The sequence below is a fragment of the Muntiacus reevesi genome, chromosome 11 (genome assembly GCF_963930625.1).
Source record: "Muntiacus reevesi chromosome 11, mMunRee1.1, whole genome shotgun sequence".
Lineage (NCBI taxonomy): Eukaryota > Metazoa > Chordata > Mammalia > Artiodactyla > Cervidae > Muntiacus > Muntiacus reevesi.
The window spans coordinates 10,798,741-10,824,503 of NC_089259.1; the positions used below are offsets into that span (position 1 = coordinate 10,798,741).

At 42.7% G+C, this 25,763-nt stretch overlaps 1 protein-coding gene across 1 annotated transcript in view; it reads right to left on the reverse strand.

Moving 5' to 3' along the window:
• VWA8 (von Willebrand factor A domain containing 8) overlaps nucleotides 1-25,763 on the reverse strand; it is a 371,377-nt gene that overhangs the window by 182,097 nt on the left and 163,517 nt on the right. The window lies entirely within an intron of this gene.

A 25,763-nucleotide genomic window follows, 5' to 3' on the forward strand; every position in this document is an offset into this window, starting at 1 on the left:
GTGAGCTTCAACCCCTGAGCCCACACGCTGCAACGATTGAGGCCGGCACACCTACAGCCCATGCTCGGCAACAAGGGAAGCCACTTCAACAAGAAGGCCACAGACCACAGCAAAGAGCAGCCCAAGCGCAGCAAAGGAGAACCGCTGCAACCAAAAATGTGTAAGTATGTATTTTTTAAAAGCTTGTTTTTCAAGGTATCTTACCATATTATAAATTTCAACTCAGTAAATGATGACTACTGTCACAAGTAGCAAATAAGTGAAAGTGAGAGTTGCTCAGTCGTGACCAATTCTTTGATACCCCATGGACTGTATAGTATATATATACCCCATGGAATTCTCCAGGCCAGAATACTGGAGTGGGTAGCCTTTCCCTTCTCCAGGGATTGAACTCAGGTCTCCTTCATTGCAGGTGGCTTCTTTACCCGCTGAGCTACCAGGGAAGCCATGAGAGAAGAGCATATAAATTGACTCTTAAAGACAATAAAATGATTCTTTTTTAGAAAATATTTGACAAAAATCATTGCTTTGGTTTTAGGAGCATCATAGTAATTCTCCATACAAATAATCAATGACCCTAAGAGAATATTTTATTCGCTGCAGTTTCAATTCTATTATGATTTGTTCCTCTCAAGAACAGCTTTGAAATATAAGCTCATAAAAGCTGAAGTACAGTCAAAATTTCAACAATACTGGGGAAAAAAAAAAACACATCTTAGTAACAGTTTCTTAGCCTACAGTTTAATAAACAGACATCTCTCCAGGACATAACAATTACCAGCAATGCTTGAGGAATTAATTAGAATGTTCAGCTAATTGCTGACATTTATGTTAGCACCAATTGTTCTCACTTACTAGTTTACAAACTAAAGCTGTCCATCAATTAAAGCCTGTGTTGATAAAGAGGCTACTCGAAGAAACACGGTGCTAAACTCCAGTCTTATTTTAACTCTGTGACTTTAAAGTTTATTTAAGTTGGAGTTATTAATGCTTCAATAGTAATTCAAAATGATTCCAGATGCAATAAAAGTGATTAGATTGAATAAAGACCAAGTTTTTATCAAAACAAAGACAGCAAATTGGCCACTGGAGAGCAAGCACAATCCATTCCTGCATCTTTGCTAATAAAGGTACATTAAGCTAATAAATTCTAATTTATTGAGGAGCAAAAGATCTCAAAATAGCAGTGTCAGATTTGAGGATGATATTTTAGTAAGTTGTATTTAAATTGGCTTATGGTTAGCTGTCTTTTAGAAAAACAATAATAGTTAAGCACAAGGGTGAAGGAAGTAAAAAGACACATAGGAGCTCAAATAGCTAATAAAAATCTTATCTAACTTTGCAGTTCATTAAAATAGAGATGGCTCAAGTAATAGTCCACTCATTATTATAAACCAAGCATGAGAAAAGAAAGATGGAATATGACTCACAGGAGGCACTTTACAAATATTTGCTTGATATTTTAAGAAGCGGGATGATTATGAAAATAGAATCAAATGGTAATTTTTAAAAATTAGATATAAGCATAAAATTACTGTCTGAGAAGTAAATGCTGTTGAAGGATATTTGAAGTGAAGAAGTCATGGCATTATCAAGACTATTATTTCTACAAGGATAATTTTAAAACAAGTAATGAAATAAAGATAAGAAGTACTAATAATAATTATTATTAATAAAAGAAGAGTGTTAACTTAGACAAAAAGGATGCAAACAAATTTGAGAATTAATGTTTACAAACATTCTGTGCTCTCTTAACACTTCCTTCCTGCCTTGCCTACAAAAGACAAATTTATTTTGCTAAGTTGGGAAAGAAACTTCCCTGAGCCCTCAAACAAAAATAATCACTAACATAAGCAGTGTTGCCATACAATTCAAAAAAAAGAAGATACAAATTAGCTGTGATTATTGCAGGGTTAGTTAAAAACCAGCACTGGTCTATTAATAAATAGTCCTCCTAGTTTTGTCAGTTACTTCAACTTTCTTGTTTTTAAATCACTTAAACTCTTCTTAAAAATTACTATTATTTTTTTCATGCACAAGTATATATTTATTGCTTTAACTTTTTGTGTTGTTGGAGTATAGCCAATTAACAATGCTGTGATGGTTTCAGGTGGACAGCCAATCAGTTAAAACTCCTGAAACCCAATATTATTCATCTCTGCAGAGGGGAATTAAAATAGAACATTTGAGGAAATATAGTAAAAAGTTAAAAAGATAAGAGTGAGAAAGAAATATTATTAAATGTGCTTTGAATGCTGTGAGGGAAAAGTCTTTTTCATAAGATAAACAAAATATTACTTCTGTCAAAGTGACTGAAAAGACTCCAGCTCTTAAAATAGTTCTTTTGGAGGACAAATAGTGCATTTAGTCGTCAAACACTCATCACTAATATGTCCAGATGCATAAACTCCTAACAAACCATAAAAGAAGGGAAGACATTGGGGGATAATATCTATGGAAGGGAGTCGACTGTGGTAAGCCCTTTGATCTCCGGAGGTAGGCTTTTCTGGGGACAACAGGTAGAAAACAGCCACTGCAAAACAGTCATTTGATAGAAGCCAAAATTTTCAAAATATTAATCATTTTCAAATGCTACTTACCTTCCTTACCACATCTCCCAGCAATATATTAACACTTATTTAAAAAGAAATTCCTTCAATATTCAGAGTCACACTGATAGTCAAACCTTTAACAAAATCTGAATGTTTTGTAAGTTGTCTAGTCTTTTTTAAAATAAATATACTACTAACATTTAAAATGGGATCTTTTGTCTTTACTCTGAAAACTAGCTTAGTGGCTTGGGAAATTTTAGGGTACTCAAAAAGAGCCAATTTCTTTGTAGGAATTTCATTTTCTCTTTTCTAGAAACAAAAGAAGAAAAATAGTATGTAGGTCCCTTATTTATCTTTTCCCCTAACATTACACAATGTATTTCCTGATCAGTATTTAAAAAGGAAAAGAATGAAATGCAGACTAAAATATTGATACAAAACTGAACGAGTAAAAAAATTAAAAAACTAAGTGAATATTTTCATATCAGGACATGAGATAATTGTTCATTCAATAAATATTTATTGAACATCTACTAATGGGCACTGCTTTAGATAAGAAGGCTAAGTCCCTGTGAAAGTACAAATTCTTTCCTTTGCTAAGCTTAAATTCCTAATATATTAAAGTGAACTTATTTTTACCATACTAATGACATACCACCTTTGGCACAATATAAACTGGATCCTGCATGAAATTAAATATCAAAAGATAATTTATGATAGGCAATTTAAGATAAAGTTAAAATAAATATTTTTGACCACTGAGACAAACAATAAACAGCCTTCAACTATTTAAGTCAGAGAAAGCGTAAGTCCACCGGCTCTCCATAAAGCTGGTCAGGCATGCCTCTTCTGGTTAATAACTCAAAATCCATCTTTAGTGTAAAATTTCTTGCCTAGGATTTACTATGTAAGCTGCATTTTGTATATATCATAATATTATTTGGTATACTATAATCCATGAATTATTTTATCCTAATTTCTGGTACTCTTGCCAGGAAAATCCAATGGACAGAGGAGCCTGGTAGACTACAGTCCACGGGGTCGCAAAGAGTCGGACAAGACTGAGCGACTTCACTTTCACTTTCATGCATTGGAGAAGGAAATGGCAACCCACTCCAGTGTTCTTGCCTGGAGAATCCCAGGGATGGCGGAGCCTGGTGGGCTGCCGTCTATGGGGTCACACAGAGTCAGACACAACTGAAGCAACTTATTAGCAGCAGCAGCAGCAGCAGCAATTCCTGGTTATTAATCAACTTGAAACAATTTCCAATGCCTGGCTTATTCATCACACTTGAACCACTTGAGTTAAATAGAAAACAGTATGTAAATAAGCATCCTATTTTGAGAAGTCTTTTGCTTACAGGAAATCTATGTTCAACTTTTCTGTACTGCACTTCTTTTATTAAGTTTTAATGACATTTTCTTAAAGGAAGACACTACTGCATCATACAGTATGTGCCTCCTTTGTGTCCGACTCTTTGAGACCCCATGGACTGTAGCCCACCAGGCTCCTCTGTCCATGGAATTTTCCAGGCAAGAATACTAGAGTGGGTTTCCATGCCCTCCTCCAGGCAATCTTCCTAAATCAGGGATTGAACCTGTGGCTCTTACGTCCCCTGCATTGGCAGGCGGGTCCTTTACCAGCTGAGGCAGTTGGGAAGTCCATAGCATTATAAAATAATATACATTGCTTTTCAGTTCAGGCCAGTCACTCAGTTGTGTCCGACTCTTTGTGACCCTATGGACAACAGCACTCCAGGCCTCCCTGTCTATCACCAACTCCTGGAGTTTACTCAAACTCATGTCCATTGAGGCAGTGATGCCATCCAACCATCTTATCCTCTGTCATCTCCGTCTCCTCCTGCCTTCAATCTTTCCCAGCATCAGGGTCTTTTCAAATGAGTCAGCTCTTTGCATCAGGTGGCCAAAGTAATGGAGTTTCAGCTTCAGCATCAGTCCTTCCAATGAACACCCAGGACTGATTTCCTTTAGGATTGACTGGTTGGATCTCCTTACAGTCCAAGGGACTCTCAAGAGTCTTCTCTAGTACCACAGTTCAAAAGCATCAATTGCTCGGTGCTCATCTTTCTTTATAGTCCAACTCTCACACCCATACATGACTACTGGGAAAACCATAGCTTTGACTAGACGGACCTTTGTTGGCAAAGTAAAGTCTCTGCTTTTTAATATGTTGTCTAGGTTGGTCATAACTTTCTTTCCAAGGAGCAGGCGTCTTTTAATTTCATGGCTGCAGTCACCATCTGCAGTGATTTTGGAGCCCCCCAAAATAAAGTCTGTCACTGTTTCCACTGTTTCTCCATCTATTTGCCATGAAGTGATGGGACCGGATGCCATGATCTTTGTTTTCTGAATGTTGAGCTTTAAGCCAACTTATTCACTCTCCTCTCTTACTTTCATCAAGAGGCTCTTTACTTCTTCTTCACTTTCTGCCATAAGGGTGGTGTCATCTGCATATCTGAGGTTATTGACATTTCTCCTGGCAATCTTGATTCAGCCCAGCATTTCTCATGTACTCTGCACATAAGTTAAATAGGCAAGGTGACAATATACAGTCTTGCATATTCCTTTCCCGATTTGGAACCAGTCTGTTGTTCCATGTCCAGTTCTAACTGTTGCTTCCTGACCTGCATACAGGTTTCTCAAGAGGCAGGTCAGGTGGTCTGGTAGGCCCATCTCTTTAAGAATTTTCCACAGTTTATTGTGATCCACACAGTCAAAGGCTTTGGTATAGTCAATAAAGCAGAAATAGATGTTTTTCTGGAACTCTTTTGCTCTTTCGATGATCCAGCGGATGTTGGCAATTTGATCTCTGGTTTCTCTGCCTTTTCTAAATCCAGCTTGAACATCTGGAAGCTCATGGTTCATGTATTGTTGAAACCTCACTTGCAGAATTTTGAAGATCACTTTACTAGTGTGTGAGATGAGTGCAATTGTGTGGTAGTTTGAACATTGCCTTTCTTATGGATTGGAATGAAAACTCACCTTTTCTAGTCCTGTGGCCACTGCTGAGTTTTCCAAATTTGCTGGCATATTGAGTGCAGCACTGTCACAGCATCATCTTTTAGGATTTGAAATAGCCCAACTGGAGTTCCATTGCCTCCACTACAGTTCAGGATGTCTGGTTCTAAGTGAGTGATCACACCTACATTATCTGGGTTGTGAAGGTCTTCTTTGTATAGTTCTTCTGTGTATTCTTGCCACCTCGTCTTAATATCTTCTGTTTCTGTTAGGTCCCTACCATTTCTGTCCTTTATTGAGCCCATCTTTGCAAGAAAGGTTCCCTTGGTATCTCTAATTTTCTTGAAGAGATCTCTAGTCTTTCCCATTCTATTGTTTTCCTCTATTTCTATGTACTGATCACTGAGGAAGGCTTTTTTATCTCTCCTTGGTATTCTTTGGAATTCTGCATTAGCAATAAAAACTAAAGAGCTTGTTTAACCCCAGCCCATTTTCCAGTGTCATTTTTATGACAGAGGAAAAGGAATAAATATTAATACCTTGAGGAATTAGAGAGCACAGGACAGAGCAGTCCTCTAGAGCACATTTCTTTGTCATTTTACATTTTTTTCTTAAAATGTGATGGAGATTTTGAAAGCTGCTCCTTAACATACGCAATTGCTCTAATACAAACATGGGTGTGACACCATCAGGGAAACAGACACCAGGGTGGGTGGAGGACAGCTAGCTGTACACAGCCGGCTCAGCCTCTGGCAGCTTTTTCTCTTCCTGCATCTAGCACACTTCTTGAACTCCAAATTAAATAAATGAGTGGGCATAAAATGGTAACCGTTGTTTTTCACTGCTTCATGAACTGTGTCGGGATAATCACTGTGGAGAGCCTCCCCAGCCATGCTAAAGAGGCAGTGTACACAGCATTTTCTGACCGAGTACTAGTGGGCATTTCAACCACTGCAGCTTTTAAAGATATGAGCAGCTTAGGTCATTTTGGGACTTGTAAGTTCTCCGTCTCCTGGGCAAAACTATTTTTTCAAGATGAAAGTGAGGGTGTGGTTCATTTGTCCTGTTCTCTCACTTAAGTTTTGGTATTATTGCTATTTATTCAAGGTTTGTGCAAGGAACTCAAAAATCACACCAAAAAGAAAAAGAAAGTACTTACTACACAGGTAAAACTTAAAATATAAAAGGCATGTTTATAGAGGCAAAAGACTGGAAATAGGCTACTATCCCTAAGGGCTACTCAAAAGTCAATTTCTCAGGACAACCTTCTCTAGCCTATCTATGAACATGGTAAACCCCACTCTGGCCCCCTTTTCTGCCTTATTTTTCCACATGGCACTTACTATCTGACAGATTGCATATTTTAAATAAGTATCTTGCTTTCTCACTAGGGAAACCCCTCTCTTTCACTAGTAATTAGAATATAAATATGAAGGCTGCGGCTTTGGCTCTTGTTCCTGATGCAGTCACTCATGCTAGGAAAGTGACCAGCATCTACTAGGTGTTCAACAACATTTGTTGAAAAGGATGCATTTCAGTCAGCTATGCCAGTCACGGGCCCTACGCTGTCCTGAGTTTTTGGTAATTCCTTACGCATTGTGCCCAAGCTTGTGCCCTTTTTCTGGGAAGTTTTTTCTTCTTTTCTCCCTACTTTGCCTAAGCGGGACAAAGCATCAAGGTCTGTTCCTTAATGGCTCAGCTCAAAAGATCTTCTCTTCTTTGAAGCATTAAGTATCTCTCAGTCCTATACTCCCAGTTGAACTACTGTCTCATGGAAAGCACTTTACACTTAAAAAACATCTTATTTGTTCATGTAACTTCAGAACCAGCCCAAATTGGTCATATCCTGTTTCTAACAAGTTACTGAGCTATTTTTCAAAGACAGTGGAACAAAACAGCAAGTCATGCAGGCAAAGCATACGTAGAGAACGTTTTGTACTCAAAGAATACCTGGAACCAAAATTTCTACCCTCATCTCCCAACACCAGCCATGGAACTAAAAGACCAGGACATGACCAGAACCTGAACATGGGATCCCTTTCCGAGGTGAAGGGTCCGTTGTCCAGGAAGACCCAGTGCTGAAGTCCCCTTAGCACACCTTACCACAAATGGCCACATTTCAAAGCCCTCTAATCAAAACCTGCCTGCCAGTGCTTCTGTACACCAACCCTCCTCACCTAACTCATGAAAGTATGACCCAACCCCAGACTGGGGAAACAGAATTGAGCCCTGTCTCTTCTCTCCCTGCTGACTGACTCTGAAAAAAGCTTTTATCAAAACCCAATACCATGGTACTGGCTTCTATGTGCATTGGGCAGAGTGTTGCAATGAACACTGGGGTACATGTGTAAGAATCTGACTTTCATCTCATGGGAATGGAGGGCCAATCATCTCTCCATTTCAGACAGACTATCCAAATGGATGTCTCAAAGATGAATGGGAAGGAACAGACGTTGCATCTATCCATTCGCTTAACAAAAGTTTATCTCACACCTGCCATATTCCTGAAATCATGCTGGAGCAGGGAGTTCACAGAAATGCCCCTGCACTTAGGGAGACCACACTAAGAAGGCAGGAAGAGGTGGGAACTCGTGACTGTGGTAAAGAATGACACGTGTAATAGTGGACTCCATTCTAGGTCAGTGGCTCGCAACTCACGATGAATAAAAGTTTTGTTTGTTTCTTTTATTGAGAAGATTCACTCAATAAAAGTATACAAACATAGAAATAACAGTCTAACTAAAGATGAAATATAATACCTTAAAACACTTTAAAATTATATTTGTTAATAATACAAAAAAGCTTTCTGTTCTTGTTAAAAAATTAACAAAGGATATTTTAGAAAGAATAATGTAATTAATAACACTTTATTATTAGTGTGATTTAAAGGTCCAATCAGCATTGAGTTTACTTCAACACTTACTAAAGCTGACAAAGAGCTCACAAAGACACATAGCCCCAAACAGAAGTGCAACATGGACTGTACTCCCTGGAGCTCAGCACGCAATTTTTTTTTTCTTGTTTTTCATATTAAGTATTTATTTGGCTGTGCTGGGTCTTCATTGTGACCCTTGGGATCTTTAGAAGCAGCATGTGGCAGCAGGATCCTCTATGATCCACCTCCCAGAATATTGGAAATAAAAGTAAAACTAAACAAATGGGACCTAATTAAAATTAAAAACTTCTGCACAACGAAGGAAACTATAAGCAAGGTGAAAAGTCAGCCTTCAGAATGAGAGAAAATAATAGCAAATGAAGCAACAGACAAAGAATTAATCTCAAAAATATACAAGCAACTCCTGCAGCTCAATTCCAGAAAAATAAATGACCCAATCAAAAAATGGGCCAAAGAACTAAACAGACATTTCTCCAAAGAAGACATACAGATGGCTAACAAACACATGAAAAGATGCTCAACATCACTCATCATCAGAGAAATGCAAATCAAAACCACAATGAGATACCATTTCATGCCAGTCAGAATGGCTGCTATCCAAAAATCTACAAGCAATAAATGCTGGAGAGGGTGTGGAGAAAAGGGAACCCTCTTACACTGTTGGTGGGAATGCAGACTAGTACAGCCACTATGGAGAACAGTGTGGAGATACCTTAAAAAACTGGACATAGAACTGCCATATGACCCAGCAATCCCACTCCTGGGCATACACACTGAGGAAACTAGATCTGAAAGAGACACATGCACCCCAATATTCATCGAAGCACTGTTTATAATAGCCAGGACATGGAAGCAACCTAGATGTCCATCAGCAGACGAATGGATAAGGAAGCTGTGGTACATATACACCATGGAATATTACTCAGCCATTAAAAAGAATTCATTTGAATCAGTTCTAATGAGGTGGATGAAAGTGGAACCTATTATATAGAGTGAATTAAGTCAGAAAGAAAAACATCAATACAGTATGTTAGTCGCTCAGTCGTGACCGACTTTTGTGACCCCATGGAATGCAGCCCATCAGGCTCCTCTGTTCATGAGATTTTCCAGGCAAGGATACTGGAGTGGGTTGCCATTTCCTTCTCCAGGGGATCTTCCCAATCCAGGGATCGAACTCGGGTCTCCTGCACTGCAGGCAGATTCTTTACCGACTGAGCTACTATACTAATGCATATACATGGAATTTAGAAAGATGGTAACGATAACCCTGTATGCGAGATAGCAAAAGAGACACAGATGTACTAAACAGTCTTTTGGACTCTGTGGGAGAGGACGAGGGCGGGTTGATGTGGGAGAACGGCACTGAAACATGTATATTATCATATGTGAAACGAACTGCCAGTCCAGGTTCGATGTATGATGCAGGGTGCTCGGGGCTGGTGCACTGGGATGACCCTGAGGGATGGGAAGGGGAGGGATGTGGGAGGGGGGTTCAGGATGAGGAACACATGTTCACCCATGGCAGATTCAAGTCAATGTATGGCAAAACCAATACAATACTGTAAAGTAAAATAAATAAATAAATAAATTAAAAAAAAAAAAAAAAGCAGCAGCATGTGGGATCTAGTTCCCTGACAAGGGATCGAACACAGGCCCCCTGCATTGGGAGTGTGGAGTTTTAGCCACTGGGCCACCAGGGGAGTCCCAAAAACATGCATTCTTCAATCTCATCTATCAAAACATACAAAGGTTTTTGTTTCAGTTAGGCTTGGGAATTTCTATCTTTCCTGACATCAGTGTTTTTGCAAACTATTTGGACAGTGTCATGTTTTATATTTTGAACAAATGGGTTCAAAAACCACTGAAACTCTTTGTAGGAAACGGTATTTTAAACTGTGTTAGTGTGCAGACATGAGACATTTTAGGAGTCTACTAGATTCTATCTCTACTTCTGGCACCAACTGTGTGGGTTTTCCATGCTCGACAATTCTCTAGGGATGTAAAGTCATCTTATTAGACTCTCTTATCACTCTGGAGATTCCACGGGTCTTAGAACTAGAGACGAAGATCAAATATTTTACGAAAAGATATCACTATCACACAAGAAGCTAAAAGTGTTCTAGAAGCTCTTGTGGCCAGAAAGGGAATGAAGACCAAACATATAATTATTATATCGTAATATCATTACGAGTGACATACATTATTTTCAGTCACAAAAAAAACTAATTGAAACAGTTTTAAACATCAATTTCAAAAACATTCTCTCCAGAGAAGCTTCTTTTTTTTTTTTTTTTTTTGGACTTATTTTCTACTTTACTGCGAAAGCATGACCTCCAGCTTGAAGGATCAAATTAAATGTTTTTCTAATTTTTAAATTATCTGTTATATGGAGAAGGAAATGGCAACCCACTCCAGTATCCTTGCCTGGAAAATCCTGTGGACAGAGGAGCCTACAGGTGAGCTACAGTCCCTGGGGTTGCAAAGAGTCTGACACAACTTAGCAACTAAACCACACCACCAACTTGTCAGATAATTTACACTGATTTCTGTTCTCTCCTCTGACTACAGGATAGGCTACAGAGAGTCAGGAGTTTTGCCTTTATTGAACCTACTGGAGGCCCAGCAAAACTCTAGGGTCTGCAAGAACTGGACACAGTTATACCTCTTATGTTTGGTATTTTAGCAGCCTATCTCAGAGCCAAACCAGTTATTGAAGAGAATCTTTTCTGATACTTTAAGCAGTATGATAAACTTGAAGTAAACTTAAATTTTCAACAATTACAGAGCAGGCATGGACTCTTCCTTTGTTTCTCCAGACACATGAACGTGGATACAAAGTCCATCCTCTCTGGGTGAAGTGGGAACATACAAAGATGACTGGCCTAAGTTTCAATTGGATAAAAAGATGCACAAAAGAGACATTTAAACATTTTCAAAAACGAAAACCATAAAGTGTGTTTCCTCTTCACACATCAGGGACTGTCTAGCCTCTGGTGTGGTTAGAGTGGTGCAGGGGGAGAGAGAGAGACATAGAGAAGTAAGGATGAGCTGCCCTGTCTCTCCCTCCTCTGGACCTTAGTTCTTCCTGGACTGTCACTCCTCACACTCAAAGCAGATTTCAGAAGTCAGCACACATGGTCATAATGTATGCCTAGCTCCACAACCCAGGCACTGGGACCCAGAAAATTTTGCAACCTTAAGTCTGCCTCAACACATCATGACTCATATATATCAATGAGTAAAGACACATAAACAGTAGTAGATTAATAGGAATAAGTTTTCACTTATATATAAATTACATATATACATATTTGTACTTAAAGCTGGGAAAGATAAGTGTCCACTGAGGCAAATGGGTAGGGGGAGAGGAAGCAGCTAAAGACAGCAGTAGAACTTGCCAGCTCCAAGTGTAGGGAAAATATCCAGAAGTTTGGGTTGGCCAAGTTTACAGTCAAACCAGGGATGGCATAGTGGATGATACATGCAGATTATTTTCCATCCTCCAAATGGAACTTCTCAATTCTGGTATGTAGTTCTGAACTGGGCTCACATGCTTCTCACCCTGCAACACACACACACCCACATTCCTCACCCATGCACATACAACACACACCTACTCGTGCATATCGCTGAGCGTGTGGTCCTTTGGCTCATTGTAGGAAGAAAGCAGGTTAACAGTTTCACTTAAATGGGCAGAGTCGTTTTCCAGCAAAGCCCATTCATCGTTGCACAGAATCTGCAGAACAAGATATGCTCTTTATTCGTTGAGTTTCTTCACAGAAGAAGGGAGTTTGCTAATGCTCCAGTGAAATCCTGGGCAGGTGATGAAAGTACCAGACCCAGAGCACAGACGCAGCTTCCCTGACCAGGAGCCGCTAAACGCAACATTGTGCTCCTCCAAAGTCAGAGGGGTGCCCTGAGTTGGGGTCCCAGGAGTTCTGAGTGCAGACGTTCCTCTCTAAATATATATGGTGCTATCCCCCATCGTACTACGTGGGTTTGGGCTGGGGAGGCCTGGGTGTTTTGTGTGAATGGGACAGCAGAAGTGTACCCAGTCACAGCGGGTGAGGTGCAGGCCCCCATCACCCACTCTGTGCTTTGCATATATGAGTTCCGAGCCCAGTGGCAGGTGCTGACATTGGGGCCTCCCATCCTAGATGAGATGTGGCTCCTTCCATGTGTTCACCCATGGTGTATTGGCCAGGTGGGTCCCAGTTGTACTGATGGGAAGTGTGGATACCAGGTCCTCCATTCCTGGGAATGATGACGTTCCCTCCTATACCACCACCACTTGGATCTTGGACAGGTGGACCCCTTGTGTTTGGAAATAAGGTGGAACTTCTAGTGGGTTTCAAGCCAGGGGTAGGTCTCACACTTGCAAATTCAATGGATGCAGTGTTGTTCTGGTGAAAAGTTGAAATTGACTTGTCCCTTGACACAAATTTCTTCTTCATGGTGATGGGATTTGTAACTGTAGATTTTCTACACTCATGTGGGTCCTGGGTGCAGTGATGGGAAGTGGTAACACCCCGACCTCTAACCATAAGGATGGTGGTTTCCCCTGCTGTGACTCTACCAAGTGGACTTGGCTCAAGGAGACCCCAGGCGTTTGGATTCAAGTTGGAACCAGATATGTGCCCGGATGCTGGGATGGGGGCTTGCTGTTCCTACTGCAGCAGCCAGCTGCAATGAGATGACCCCAAGGTGATCTGGCCACAGTAGGAACACAGGTGGTGCTGGGTGTCCCACACAGTTCTGTCCAAAAGTTAGGTGGGCCAGATGCTTCTGAGTAAGTGAGGCCTAAGGCATTCACACCAACCCAAAACTCCCACCAGCCATAGAGGCTGCAGCTCCCATCAACAGTGGGCCTGATGTGGTAGTAGCAGACAGCAAGCTACTGTCTCCAGTACTGGGCACTGTGGTATCCACTCAAAAACCAGAAGTAGCAGATACATCCCTGGGGAAAATACCTGAGCTGTAGACAGAGGCCAGCTGCATGTTGATGGTGGTGGTGGAAGACAGGAGATCTGGTAAACCTGAATCCATTATCCTTCCTCTGGGTGGCTGGACTGCAGAAGAGGTCAGCTTTTCATCTTGTGCTAGGGCTAATGGGTTTCCCAGTGGAATAGACTTGTTAGGCTTCTTCCTATTGTTGGCCCCAGATGTGGGTTGAATGGTGAGTTCTGGGTTTCAAGCTTCACTTGAAACATGGGTACCTCTGTTGACCAACTCCACAGGTAAATAAGTCGAGGCTTGGGTCCAGGCATTGCTGCCACTGGGTGCTGTGTTCTCAGAACCAGGAACAGCCATGTGGTATGAGTAGTGGTTCTCCTTGGAGTCAGAGGTAGACTGGAAAGTAAAGTCTGAGGAGGAGGTGCATCCATAGCATTGATGTCAAAGACTGGTTTGACATCTGTGGAGATGCTGACTGCTGAAGCATAGATAACTGCCGAAGCCATAGGTGGGGGGTTGGGGGAGGCAGGAGCTGAAGCCATAGATGGGGGTTTGGGGAAAACAGGAGCTGAAGCAATAGATGGGGGGCTGGGGGAGGCAGGAACTAAAGCCATAATTTGGGGACTGAGGGAAACAGCCAAAGCCCTAGAGAGGGGGTCAGGGAAGACAGGACCAAAAGCTGTAGATGGGGGGCTAGGGGAGATAGTGGACGGAACCCTAGACGGAGGGATGGGGAAGACACTGGCTGGAGTCCTACACAGTGGGGCCAGGGAAGACAGGACCCAAGGCCGTAGATGGGGGACCAAGGGAGACATTAGCTGGAGTCCCAGGTGGGGGCCTGGGAAAGGCAGCAGCCTGACCCCCGGGTGGGGGCCCGGGAAAGGAGGCAGCCTGACCCCTGGGTGGGGGCCCGGGAAAGGCGGCAGCCTGATCCCCAGGTGGGGGCCTGGGGAAGGCGGCAGCCTGATCCCCAGGTGGGGACCTGGGGAAGGCGGCAGCCGGAACCCCAGATGGGGGCCCGGGAAAGGCAGCAGCTGGAGCCCCAAATGGGGGCCCGGGAAAGGCAGCAGCCTGATACCCAGGTGGGGGTCTGGGGAAGACTGCAGCCTGATCCCCAAGTGGGAGCCTGGGGAAGACGGCAGCCGGAGCCCCAGATGGGGGCTTGGGAAAAACAGAGGCTCTCTGCTGCCCATCAGTGGTTGCAAATGTGGGGTGAGGGTTGGTTTGGGAGTGAAAGGCATAGTTAAAAATTGAAGCACGGCAGGAGACCATCGGCACAAATGGGCTGGTGGTGCCTGGTCTCCCTGCAGTGTGTGTCTGCTCCACCCCAGTACCTGGGAGAGACTGAAAGATTACAGCTTGAGAAGGGGGAGTAGTGTCCATGTCAGTGACGTCCTGATCTGAAGGAGACAGGAAGGTTACACTTGGAGATGCTGTGACTGTGGTGGTAAAAGGGACTCCAGTAGAAGTTGTAGCAGGGGGAGCGATGGGACGGTCTGGAAGAGGGGTGAGTAAGTTTAAGGGAGGGGGAGAATCTACACACATGGGTGTTGGGGATTCATTTTTGTAGAAGGGTGGCTGGAAGGGGAGGGTTGGGGTGCTCAGAGGTGTGGAGAGGTCAGAAATAAAAGGTGGTGTTGCTCTGACTGAACACGGAGTGCCTGCATCCTCCTTGAGGATAATTCCCACAATGGGATTGGAAACTGGAGGAAGAGCATCTGCAGGAATAGCAGAATGAGAGTCCACGGGGGCTGTGTGTCTTGCCACCCGATCCATATGAGGTGTCAGGCAAGGTGGAAGGCCAGCCAGATTGGGGAATCTGGAGGACAGGTCGGCCAAGTTGGTGGTGGTAGGAGGGACCTGCAATGTGTGACTGACCGGAGGCAGGGAGCCTGTGGTCCCTGGGGCAGGCGGGGCGGCGCTGCGGCGTCGCATGGCCTTCCTTGCATCCTTCAGGACTCTGTTCCGCTGACGGTCCCTGTTTTGTTTCAGGGTGCCCTGGGGTTTGGCGCAAGTCATGCCTGGAAGCTTCGGAGGCGGGGGAAGGTCACTGCGACCCCAGGGCAGCGGCAGCAGGGGCGGCAGTGGCAGAAAAAGCGGCGGGGGCATCGTCCTCTTGCGGGGGCGCCCACTGCCGGCGGCTCCCAGGGGAGAAGAGCTTCTCCGCGGGGTGTCTGAAGGTGGCTCACGCTGCAGCGCCTTCCCGGACATCGGTGACTCTGGGCAGCCAGGTTGGTGGTCTTCACCCAGCACCACTTCTACTGGCCTCTCGGGCAGCAGGCTGCAGCGCGGACTTGGGGCAGAGAGCACCGTGGCCAGGGGGCCAGGCTGCGAGGGAGGCCGGCCGTCTCCAGCAGTGCCGTCTGAGCAGATGGCGGGGCTTTGGGAGGAAGGCTTCGTCTGAGACACCTGGGCTTTCTCTCTGAAGTTGCCTCCTGGGTGCCCCGGAGGGAGGTTTGGAGGCTCGGGACTGCACTGGAGGGGCGGGAGGAGCCCGCCGGTCTCCTGGGGCCTAGGTGTCATTGTCATAGCCCCGCTGCGGTCCGGACTCATCTTTCCGTTGTCCTCTCCTTCGGCCTCTGTGTGACCTTCCTCCTCTGTCACGCCTTCCCTGCGATCTTCCTGGACCACCGCCTTACTCTCCTTTGAGCGAGGAAGTGGGCGGTGACTGGTTGGTACCGGCTTCCCAGCCTTGGCTACCTGAACAGGTACCTCAGGGAGTGAACGCAGGAGAGTAATTTTGCGCCCCGGTGGAGGAATTCTGACGGTTCTCAAAGGTCCGAACATCATGGAATTACGAGTGGACAGGACGGGCTGCTGCTTCGGCCGCTCCCTCAAGTTCGCCAGGGGTAGGACGCCCACATGGGAGTACCCAGCCTGCTGGATTGGGTACCACCTTTTCGGCGCACTGTAAAAGCCCGATGATGAGGGCACTCGATCCTGGTTGAGTAGCCTGCGACCAGGTTGTAAAGCAGGAGCTGGGGCGGCGGGGTGACCCCGGCCAGATGTGGTGGCACCCCAAGGGCGCAAAACCAGCGAGCGCCAGCCCAGCGGGCGCCAGCGGCGGAGCGCAGAAAGAAGTTTACACAGTAAATTGCCCATATAGGACAGATTGTGCACCAAATAACCTGAGAATAGAATGTGAAACTGGGAGAGCATCTCCCTAGCTTCTTACTCCTCTCGTGGTCAAACACGCACTGGAGGGAGGAGGACTCAGCCTGGCATTTGTGACACGTCTATAGTATACTGTCACAGAGAAAATGCAAAGGGCGGGGCAAAGGGCGGGGCCCAGCGCATGACCCCTCCCGGACTCTCTAGCCGCTGAGACCTCCCGCTGTGGGTGGCAGGTGTTTGGCACCAGATGGGCCGCCATGAAGAGACTGTTCAGGACCGTGGGGGCCGCCTCCTCCAGAGCTCATCCCATCTAGCACCTCATCATGCAGCCCCCTTGGTGCCTGCGTGTGTATCTGCCGGCCCTTCCCTGCCTGGGTCTCAGAGACCTGTGCAAAGCTGACTGCAGGAGCCACCCACCCTGCTGGGGGGTGGTCCAGCACCTGTGGGGACCTCCCCAGCTTCTCTGCGAGGCCAGGAGCCAGGAGCACCTTCTCCGCTGCTGCTCCTCTGCCATCATCATCAACCAGAATACAGAGCCCTCACCTGGCCAGGTGCTGCACCCCACCACGGCCTTTCCTGGCAGAAGAAAGCTAATTAGATGGACTATACAGTGTTGGAGAAGGAGATGGCAACCCACTCCAGTATTCTTGCCTGGAAAATTCCATGGACAGAGGAGCCTGGTGGGCCACAGTCCATGGGGTTGCAAAGAGTTGGACACAACTGAACATGAGCACATACACAGTATTGGAGTAGACTGCTAGAAGGGACCAAGATCCAGACAACTTTAAAAAGTGGAATTATATTCAAAAGGGATGGTCCAGACAATTTCCCTAATTACATTGTGAAATGGATTCCCTGTTTCTAGAACAGTGGACTATGTTCAACTGACAGGAAGGATGGAGGTTTATCCCAGTGCATGTATATATGTATTTGTGTGTTTTTGTCTGTGTATGTTTTTAAATTAAATGTATTTAATGCCTAAAAAAATAAATAAATAAATAAATAAATTATCTGTTATGTAGCAACTTTCTGACAGCCATTAACACACAGACAGATCAACCAACTGTGAACTCTTGACTTTGTAAAAGACAGATGGGTAGGTATGACAGATCTTTTACATGTGAGATTATAAGTGGTGAGACTGTGTAGTATAAAGGATTTTCATGGTCAGTTACTATCTCATTAGAAAATATTGCAATAGTTTTGGCTTTGCTTTAAAGGTCTCATTTTTATATCTAACTGGAGACATCCTGTGCAAGTCTTCGTTCAATCTTTGTGGCAGTATTTTGTTTTGAATCATTTGGAGTGAATACATGTCATGTGTGGTGTCCTCTGTAACCTTATTCAAGAGTATATATCGTTTTGAATCATTTGGAGTGAATACATCTCACGTGTGGTGTCCTCTATAACCTTATTCAAGAGTATGTACTGTCTCTATCCAATCAAATCAGATGCTCCATCAATGGTTATACTTCAATAAATTTCTGCCGATTTCATGTTATTTGTTTATGTTTACCTTATTAATGTTATTTTCAACCCAAGTTGTTGCTGTTTTTTTTTTTCCCCCCACAAATCTTTTAAACCACTGTCCATTACGTGAGGGCTGGCTTAGTAACACTAACATAAACCATAAATCTACTAAACTGGGCACAGTGAGCTGTTATATTGTCATACTGTGCAATCAAGTGAATAACAGAGCACCGCTGTCATCTTATGATAGGAACCCCCCCAGTTCTCTCTGGGTATGTCCCATTTCCCATATGTGACAATCTGAACAAATGAGGATGCCAGTGTCAATCAGTATACTAAACGTTGGTAATGCTTATTTCATATTTTTAAGAGCAAAGAGAATATAAGTTCTAACATCGTCCCACATTCCAGTGGATGGTCCTGAACCCCTGGTATGCGCCTCCCACTTTAAAAAGGGCTTTGTACTAATGTCACAAAGAAAGGAAACACCTGCTTGTGAAGGAACAGGGGAAGAAGGGTCTAAGGAATTTTCCTAGAAGAAAAGACTTTGATTAAGAAAAGGTAAGACTTGATAGAGAGAGGCATTCCAGGCTATAAGAGCTGCAAATGGCAAGTTACAGAGTCATGAATATGCATGTGATACTTAGGAACCACAAGCTGCTCATATGGCTTAAGCCTAAGTACGTGGGAAAGAAAGAGTGGAAGTAAGATTAGTAAAGCAGACGGGGCTCAAATGAAGGACTATAGACTTGATGTTACTGGCAGTGGGAGTCACCGAAGGGTTCTGAGCAGGAGAATAAATGATCAACTTTACTGGTTGAAATAGTACGAGGCTTGGGAAAGACAGGTTGGAGGCTGAGCTTTGAAGCAGGAGCCTACTGCAAAAGTCCAGACAAGAGAAGATAGGGAAGGATTTACGGACCCAGAGGATCGAACTGAAAAGACATGTCACAATTCTAGAAGAAGCTATTGCAATAGTCCAGGTATGGCAGTGATCATGAGGAAGGAAAATATTTGGGAGACTTGGGAAAATGTAGACGTGATTTTGTAATAACTGGATGTCAAGATAAAGGACAAAGAAAGGTAAAAGGTACACCGATTACAGATCAAGTGACTGGATACAGAATTCCATAAGCTGAGAGAGGAAACAGCCCTTCTTTCCTATATCAGTCATACAATCAACACTGCTTTACTGATGCCCACCATGACCAGGATATAGAAAAGGGGCTGGAGGATATCTGTAAAGGAAAACCTGGTATGAGGAGACGGACAACTTGGATTAAAAATGCTCCAGAGATATCAATGTGGATATTTTAGGAAGAAAAATGCAAATCCAAAGCTAAGAAGAGAGGAAGCAGCAGATGATTTATGGATAGAAGACAATACAGATTTACAGAGCAGAGATTTCATTTTAAGCCAGTCCCTATCTCACACCAAGCATTGCCCTAGACACATGAGACATATGTCACTTAATCCCTCCAACAATCCTATGATGAAATTTGGGCTCAAAAAGGTAACCCAAACTCATGTTTTCTTTTAAAAATGTGAGGCTTCTGTTTTATTTTAACCCCATTTTATAATAAATAGTTCATACTTTTTGACTCCATGCATTGCTGAAAACTGTAACTTAACACAAATGGGCATGCTGACTATGTAGCACCACTGTCATCTCATCAGTTGCCAACAGAAACCAGGAAATATCTGTTAGTAAAAGCATTCAAGTGATGCAGCAGAATTTAAGTCCTTGGTGGAAATGATATTCAATTATATACAGCTTATACCATTACCACTGAGAGTTGGTAAAAAGAAAATCACATTCAGGATGTGATGTGTGTAAGAGGAAAGATGTTTTGTTAGTAGATTGTAGAGCTCTTAGTGCTATCCTCGCTTTATTCAGTTTCACTAAGCTACAGGCTCAGCCCTGCTCAGTTCCTGATTTCCTATTCTAAACAGGAAATGAGATACACAACTTATTGAACTTGCTCAGAGAGGTTATAAATCTCCTAAGTCTCATCTACTTCTGCCTCTGTCCCCTTGATTACCTGACTATCACACCAACCTTCCCACTGGTACCGGTATCCCTGGTACCCTTATTCCTGAAAACCCTATTTCCCCTGGGTCAGATTCAAGCTAGGTCTGGTACCTTCTGCTATAGGCTGGAGTCTATTCCACACTATCATTAGTCCAAGTTCTCAGAAGCCCTGAGTTACTATAATTAGTAATCATTTATGGATCCATCATATAGTAGGTCAATTCAACCATTGAATCTCCAAGAGACAAAGCTGCTAAACTATTAGAATGTCGTGCTATAAATCCCAACATAAAGAGATAGTTATTGCTTCCAAACTTATCCATTTACCAATTATCACATAACCCTATAGACATTTGTATATCATCTGGAGCAAGGAGATCAAACCAGTCAATCCTAAAGGAAATCAACCCTGAATATGCATTGGAAGGACTGATGCTGAAGCTGAAGCTCCAATACTTTGGCCACTGATGCAAAGAGCTGACTCACTGGAAAAGACCCTGATGCTGGGAAAGATTGAGGGCAAGTGGAGAAGGGGCCAAGAGAGGATGAGATGATTGGATGGTATCACTGTCTCGATGGATAAGAACCTGAGCAAACTGCGGGAGATAGTGAAGGACAGGGTGCTGCAGTTCATGGGGTTGTAAAGAGTCAGACACAACTTAGCAACTGAACAACAAACAAAAGTACTGATATTTTTCAGTTTATTGAATTATTTGTTTATTGCATATCTTCTCTTCACCACTAGAAGGAAAGCTTCATGAAAGCAATGACTTTGACTTCTTGTTCATTACTGTATTTCTCAAGCCCTAGAATATGACCTCAACATGCTCTCAATAAAGGTTTCTGGTAGTAGATGCTGGTAGTATCCTACCTAGATCTCCTTTGTCACCAAAGGCACTCATTCCAGAGTTTCTGCAGCATTGACTTCTAAAAACTCACAGCTGCACCCTTTTCCAAAGAACTATTTGCCACTAATGGGGAGTTCCTTGTCCAGAACTGCCTGGGTAGCTAGAGGTTCTCCATCCCTTTCCTAAAGGGCAGCCTGTAACTAATGCCTCACAGATTTGGGGGCAAAAAAGTCTGGCCCTCTGCTTCCAGGTGGGATAACCGAGTAGTTGCATTCATGCTCCAGAGCTTCCTATGAAGAGGCTGAGATGAGACTTTATCTAAATCCACCTCTTCCTCCCCAGTCTTTTTATCCTGACTCCTTTACTTCCCCCAAAAGTTTCACCTAAAAGCTCTGCCTCTAAAAGTACTTACACAAACACTTTCGTCACTGGCTCTTCTTCTAGAGTACATGAAGTCAGTATTCGTTGACTATTTGGATACATAAATCAGTAAAGTCAAAGCAAATAAAGGAATAATTCTTAGATTTTCCAGCAATGCTCTTATCTCTTCTTACACAGAACATTACAGATACGTCTCCCTGAAGAGAAATAGTTAATGGAGTTGTCAGCTGAGCGATCCCATTAGGACACACATCTACTTGCTTAATTTAAGCACCTCACCCCCTCTCCTTCTGCTCACGTTGTCACTGCTGCCATCATCTGAAGAGTCTGGCTACAACAATATCTGTCTCACTTACAAGGAACGGCACTTTATAAAGCTCAACAAAAAAAAACCATTTTAGATCTTAACGAATTAAAAGATGGTGGGGAAGTATACGGCACTGGCCCAAGATACTTCTTTACTCTGTTGTCCCACCTAAGGATGCTGCTGGGAGAAACCTGCAGGTGATGACGACTGGAGAGGTCCAGAGAGAGGGGAGGGTGTGAAAGCGGTTGGGACATGATGTGAAGCATGTTAAGATAATCTGACATTGAAACAATTGTAATACTGTTTATTTTTCTTACAACTAAGGACTAAAAGTTTTAAAAAATCCCTCCCCCCCAGCAGCGTGTCACCGATTTTTATAATGGAGGGACTCAGACAGTAAAGAATATGACTGCAATATTTTCAGAAGACCAGGTTTGACCCATGCGTAGGGAAGATGCCTCTGAAGAAGGGAATGGCTAACACTCCAGTATTCTGGCCTGGAGAATTCCATGAACAGAGGAGCCTAGTGGGCTACAGTCCGTGGGGTCACAAAGAGTTGGACACGACTGAGTGACTAATACTTCAGTGTGAAATAATTATTTTCTTAATATGAATTTGCTTTATAAGTTAAACACACACACACACACACACACACATACAAAGGAACGGAAGGTTATAAACTAAACTGACAACAGTGACTGACCTGAAGAAGGGGAGATGAGATTGGCATGGTTGTTAAAGGTGGCTTTAGCTATAATTAGTGTTTTCTTTCTGCAAGTAGAAAAGTAGAGTCAAATTGGAGAAATATTCATAGTTGTTAAATATGAGCAACAAGTTTGGTTATGTTATGTGCTATATGTTTGTATTTACATTTTTTTCGTTCTTGAAGTTTTTCTCAAACTAAAAAAAAGTATACAACACTTGAAAAGAATGTAGCTATTCTCTAGTGGCAAGGAATTTAACAAAACTAAGAAAAAATACACACTGCATCAGTGGTTCTCAAGCTTATTCAGCTTGTGATTTAGGAAATAAAACTAAAAAAGAATCCCACAGGAGCCTGCTTGTTCCTCGTCTTTTCTTCCAAGACAGTCTAGAGCAGGCTGCTTGCTAGGATCTACAGTTGAGGATTGGTCTGCAGCTCTGATTCACCTGTCTCTATAACCTACAGTAACAACTGTTTGGTGGATGCACCCAGAGAACTGAAGCAGTGTCTGCCTGGGAGGAGCATCATGTAAAAGATCACAGGCACTAATTTAGTTTACGCTTTTACGAATTACCTGGGTGACAGGAGAGAAAACAGAACTGTTACATTTACTGATGATACCTCTCAGGGATCATCAATCCTAAAGGAAGCAAACTCTGATCCTGGGAAAAATTAAGGGCAAGAGGAGAAGGGAGTGACAGAGGATGAGATGCTTGGATGGCATCATAGACTCAATGGACATGAATCACCACTTAACGACTGAGCAACAACCTCTCAGGGAAGATGAGTTAAGAGATAAAGTAAGTTTAACAGTCTGGAGAACAGTGAAGAAAACAGAAAATGAAATTTGAGAAGGATATTACTATTGGGGAAAAAAAATGGAAAATATGGAATAACTGGCCAAAGGAAAGACTTTGGGATCAGGTTGGGCAAGGGTTAGGAAGGTGAAGTCAGAATTTTAAAAAATCAAGCTATTATATGTAGAATGAAGTAAAAACATGTCAGGACTGCTTGGCCAACAGTCTTAACACATGGCTAGTACTTTGGTGAAGTACTTACTGATGTGCTACCATCACTAAAATAATGTTTGATCAGTGAGACAAGGTCAAGAAACAGCACAGTACAGTGGCTAGAGCATAAGTCTGAAGCCAGAATACATGAAGCCAGCTGTGTGACCTCAGACAAGTGTTTAACCTGTCTGTGCTTCTGTACTCATCTGCAAAAAAAGAGGCGGCAATGGTGCTGACCTCAGCCAGCTGTGAGCAAAAACGAGTTACAATCTGAAAACAGTGTAGAACAGAGTAGTTAATATGTACGTGTTTTTTTTATGGAAAAGCAAACATAATATAGGAATTTAAATGGATTTGGAGTCAAAAATTATTGCAGATCTAAAGATCTGCATGGAAAAATTAGAGGTACTGGCATACTTCATTCTGTAAAAAGGGGGGGCAATAGAAGACATTCTTAGTGGGAAAACTATTAACTGCTGATAAAGATGTGTCTGAAATAGCCTTTTCCAGTTCGTAAGGGGGAAGATGAGACAGAAGGACTATCCTAGCACCTTTGACATCACACATGTTTCCAGTTCTCTAGTCCTCTTATCAGTGCTAAGAAAGTCTTGATGGCTCAATCATAATTTTTTCCATGAGACTTCAAAAAAGCTTTTTGTTTTTCTATTTCCTTCTGATATATCTATTGCCCTTTGGGACTTCATGAATCTTAAAATTTATACTGTCACATTCAGTTTTCTTCAGACTGAGGAATGTCTGATATGCTGAATTATGCTGTGCTTTTTAAAGCATGTCATCATTCACTCCAGGATATTCGATGTGGAGAAGGTTGACGCTACAGTTTTACAATTCACTTTATCCCATTTGATTTCATGAAGAAAAAGTATACGAAAATATGAAAGGGGAAAAACAAGAGTTTTAACAACCAGCTCCAATGTGATGCAGTAGTCCCCTCTCACCCACTTTTCTTTTATCCCCTCAGCCTCGATACAGTTATCAATCAAAAATTAGCCAGTTAAACCTGTTTCAATAGGTTATTGCCAGTATGTTTGTTTGACCTCAACAATTTGGTCTGCATGACTGCAATCACCTCCTCGTGTTCTCTGTGATTAAATCTCATCTGACTCTGATCTACCCACAAACTGTGGGCCTAATGATCTTTCTTGCTTTAACTCCATCACATTGCATTCAGGATAAAATCCAACCTCAGCAAGGCCCATGAAGTCCCCACAAATCCCATGTCTTCCTCTTGGCATCAGCTCTCGCATCTACACACATATGTGCCACGCTATCCAAGCTGTCTCTCACTTCCTATTTTTAGACAGCCAGTTTTCAATATATGCCATATATATATGGCATGTGCCATCAACCATAATGCCTTCTTCAGTGTTCTGCACTTACAAGACTACTACTTATCGGTGAAGACTTAGTTTGAATGTCACCTTCTTCAAATCACTTGCACATACTCAGAGGATTGGGTACCTTTCTTCAAGGGTCCCACAGAACCTATGTATATTTCCTTCTTGGCTTCTATACAACATTGTATCTTAAATGCTGGTGTACTGTTGCCCACTGATGGGCAAGCAAGGACATCTAATCAATATCAATATCATCATCTGTACAGTCAGCCCTCCACACCTATAGGTTCTACATTTGAGGACTCAACTGACTGTGGATTGAAAACATTTGGGAAAAGAAACTCAAAGTTCCAGAAAGCAAAAACTTGAATTTATTGTGATCCAGCCACTGTATGTATGTATGTGTGTGTGTGTGTGTGTGTGTGTGTGTGTGTATAATTTATACTGCATTTATAACTATTTATATAGCATTTACACTGCATTAGGTATTATAAGTAATCTAGAGATGGTTTCAAGTATATGGGAGGCTATGTGTAGGCTATATGCAAATACTATGCCACATGTAAGGTACCCCCTGGATTTGGGTGTCCATGGGAGTCCTGGAACTGATCCCCTACAGATACTAAGAATGTCTGTACATCATCAGTGCCCTAAACAGCCCCTGGCAAACAACAGGAATCTAATAAATAAAAATCAGGGGAAATGAATTAATATAGAATAAACAAACCAGACTCCTACCTTTAAAAAATTCCCTATTTAGCTAGGGAGACATGACTGGGGGAAAGGAGGAGATGGAAATAAGATATAGAAACTAACTATAATGCCATTTGGAGTGAGAAGTGGGGTACATGGCAAGAAACTATTATTGATGAGTTAGCCTAAGTATTTAGGTGCCTAAAATGTACAGATATTATGGTTGCTCCTTTTCATACTGCCTTAATTTTCACAACCATCTTGAAGGGTATTATTTCAATTTGGTAACTAAGGAAATAAAGACTCAAGGAGTTCAAGATCACAAAAAGTTAATGGTAAAGACATAATTTTATATTTAAAATCCATGTTCTTTCTACCACAATGGTACAAATTCAGTCCTATGGAGTTTCAGAGGAGGGAAAAGTTACACCCAGAATGACAAATAAGAAAAGTTCCATGTAGAACTA